The 3,613-nt window shown below is 40.2% G+C and overlaps 1 protein-coding gene across 5 annotated transcripts in view; it reads left to right on the forward strand.

The window, feature by feature from the left end:
• The window catches only part of RALYL (RALY RNA binding protein like), an 824,312-nt gene that overhangs the window by 1,826 nt on the left and 818,873 nt on the right, over positions 1-3,613 (forward strand). The window contains exon 1 of one of the 5 annotated variants that reach the window (XM_006153843.3): positions 60-167. The exons of the other annotated variants lie outside the window; for them this stretch is intronic. The gene's annotated coding sequence lies outside the window, so the exon portion shown is untranslated. Of the gene's footprint in view, positions 1-59; positions 168-3,613 lie in introns of those variants that run through there. 5 annotated transcript variants of the gene reach the window in all.

Here is a 3,613-nt window from a genome sequence, read left to right on the forward strand (position 1 = left end):
GGAGGGAGGGGGGAGAGGAGGGGAGAGGCGGCAGGGCCCGCGTCTTCCGCCAGGCTGGCTCGTGGCCACGCGGGCCGGAGCTCCAGACATTCCAGAGCCTTGAGGATGGCACCAGCCCCTGCAAGCTCAACTCCTGCTCCTCCCCTTCGCGACGAGTAAACAACGCAGTAGGTCTTTTCCCAGCCTGTTCTGCTTTTTCCTATGGGTTTTGCTTTCTCAGTGGTGCTGGCTTTGGATCTTTTCTTTCCTTGTTGATTTGCGTTGGTTTTAAGTGCTTCCTTGCATCTTCCAGTGGATGGGGAAATAGTTACTTAGATGGTGGTCACTTTGGTTTAAGGTTGAGGAAACTGGAAACTGTTAGTTTGCATTAGTGAGACTATGTTCCCAAGGTGCAAAATAGTCTTTTATTTCAATTTTAAGGGGACAGTGTTTTCCCTTTTTTTAACACTTGGCACTGGTTCTGAGTCTGGGGGAAGGACTGGGGTGAGGGCTTGGTGAGAGTGGTGATGGATTCCTGTGTGTTGGTAGAATTGAAGTACTCAGTGTTGAGTCTATTCTGTGATATTTTATGATTGCTCTGTTAATTGTTTTCAGTATAATCCAAACTTCTTTTCAGAGATGTAGCAGTTGGTAGTAAAAAGCCTTGTCTGTATTTAACGCAGAGACAGAATCTGCCTGAAAATTTGCTGTTTGAATAAATTTCATAAAGTCACTCTAAATGTTAAAATCTGGACGATAACTAATATTAAATTCCTTGATTTCAATGCTCTATTTTACTTTCCTTGTCTTAAATAAGAAGTTCAGCCGTGAAATGATCGTGTGTCTGTATTTCATATTGTTAAAAGAAACCTGCAACAAATGAAATAACTTTTTAACTTCTCAGATTAAGTTTTCTTCTAGGTTATCTACAGAAATAAAAACTAACTCCAGCAGACAGAAGGCTGTATATCAAAGAGGTTAATAACACATACTGTGGCTTTTAAGACAAATGTTCCTCTATAACCTCAGTCAATGGAATGAAAACTTGTATGCCTTCTTTTTAAACTAGTGAAAGAGTAGGAGAACAAAGGGTCATTTATCTTTGGAAGATTTAAAAATATTGTAATATCAGGAAGACCGTATTTTTAAATTTATAGTGCACTTAGGCATCTCAGAGGTCTTTGGAAGTTGCACTGCATGTGAATTATTTTTGTACTCAGGGATGCTCTTCTCTGTGAAAAAGTCCAGTTACATTTTTATAAGGAAGATAATTTTGTGCTGCTGTCTATGGACAGCAGACTTGATATCTTGAAATGAATAGTTCTGAGATTTGAAGCCAACGGTATGTCACTTATTCTTAAATTTGGAATTCTATGGTATAGTGACTCCATGGCTAAAATACGGTCTTTCATATTGCTTACATGACTAATATAAACCATTTAAAAAGTTATTTGTAAGTTTTTTTTTATCATTTCACTCATGTTAATGTATTTAAGTAGATATGCTCATTGATTTTAAAACACAAGCTATGTGTCAGTGTGTCTGGTAGGTTGTATGCATTGTAAGCTACTTAGTTTCTCTAAGAGAGAGACTGAACCAGTGAGAAAGCAAGAACTTGAGTGAATTTTCATTAAGAGAACCAGTTGCTGCTCTCGGGTGGGGGAAATGTGCGCCTTAAAACTAGGCAAAACGCTGGCTGTGTGCTAGGATGTTTCCAAATAAGATTGAAATCTAAATGAGGCCAAAGAAGACACTCATAAGATTTTAATGTGGGAACAAAAAGGTAATTTTGCTCAAATTCTATGTAGATCATGTTAAGAACCTTTAAGGATATTATGTTTTCATTAATATTCATTTTTTCATTATATTCTAGACTTTCAGTAGATTCCTATTGTATTCAAACTTAAAAAATCCCCTCCTCTGTGAATCATTCTGAGAATTCTGTAACACTCTAAACTAGCCATCTGTCCTATGAATTTTTGGTTGAAAATCCTTGAAGGTAGTCTTCTAGAGTTAGCTCCGCCTACTGGTTTCTCATGGAAAAAGTATATTGTTATTTTATTCACCACACAACTCACTGGGATTCAGACCACTTTATTCATGCAAGTTTTTTCAATGGCAAAGTCTTCATTTTGCAGGGAGAGAGAGCTAGCAAAAAGAGGGTGGGAGGTTGATGGAAAGAAGGCAAATTGGCAATTATTGAACCACTAACTCATTGCAAATATTTTACTACCTAAACTGTGACAGAGACTTCATCGCAATTTAACCTGTTAAATTTTCTACAGCTTTTCTAAGGAAGGCCAAAATGTGGATACTGCTAAATTCTGATTCCTGAGTTAATTTTACAGTTTCTGTCTCAGTCTTGAACCTCTTAGAGAAAGAAAATCCTATTTGGAGTTTTGGTTTGAGGGTACAGACTGTCCAAGCCTATTTAAGTGAATAAATTTTCATCATTTAAGGTAAACAGCTGGAGTTGTTTACAGTAGTAAAATGTGATGTTCTGCAAGACAGTCCCACATGGGAAGCTTTACAGTTGGAGTCCAGAAACCTACCCGAATACACTCGACATGTGCCTGCCCATGATCCTTGGCTGACTGAATCCTGGGGGTGAATTGTAGTGTCAGGACCCAGCTGGAGGTTTTCTATTTCTAAGTCTTTTTAGCTCAGAGGAGAAAAATAAACGAACTTTTAAAAAAATAAAAGATTAGTTCTTAAAATGTACCCTTTTATAGTCAAAAGCAATTAAGTAGCATCCTGATGTTTTTTTTCCTCAGTATACATTAAATAACCACACTATGGTAGTCTTTTATAAAAGGTGAGGATGGTAGAACCAACCATCAGATAGTATAATGGTTAGCTTGCTGGACTCCTACGTAGTTGAATGCAGTTCGAGTCCCAGACCTGGCAGCTTCAAACTCATGCTGGGGGTGTGTGCGTGCTTGCCTAAAATTCTGAGGAGAATGGAGAAGAAGGGATTGTGGCATGGCCATCCCCTGCTCCCCCCCACCCAGGGTGATAACTTGCTTTCTGTCTCTGTCTTTCTCTTTCTAGTGAGTGTATGCATGCACCCTGTGGCAAAAATCTCTCTTAAAAAAACAAAAAAATTAGGGAACCAGCAGTTAGCGTAATGACTGTGTCGCTGGACTCCCACATAGTCGACCGCGGTTCGTGTCCTGGACCCGGTGGCTTAAAACTCACGCCAGGCGCGTGTGCGTGCGTGCCCAAGATCCCAAGAGGAGAATGGAGGAGAAGGGATTGCGGCGTGACCATCCCCTCTGGGGGGTGATTTCTCGCTTTCTGTCTCTGTCTCTCTCTCTGTCTGTCTGGCGGGCACATGCGCCCTATAGCAAAAACCTCTCCAAAAAAAAAAAATTAAAAGGGGGGTGACGAAGCACACTTTTATAAAGACACTTTTTCATATTCTTAACTACAAATCATGTATGAAATCTTAAGAAAAGGATAGTCAGGGACCAGCAGTTAGCGTAATGGCTATGCCACTGGACTCCCATGTAGTTGACCATGGTTCAAGTCCCGGACCCAGTGCCTTAAAACTCACGCTAGGCATGTGTGCATGCATTTCCAAGATCCTGAGAGGAGAATGGAGAAAAAGGGATTGCGGCATGGCCATCCCCCC

The sequence above is a fragment of the Tupaia chinensis genome, unplaced genomic scaffold (assembly GCF_000334495.1).
Source record: "Tupaia chinensis unplaced genomic scaffold, TupChi_1.0 Scaffold000388_1, whole genome shotgun sequence".
Taxonomy (NCBI): domain Eukaryota; kingdom Metazoa; phylum Chordata; class Mammalia; order Scandentia; family Tupaiidae; genus Tupaia; species Tupaia belangeri.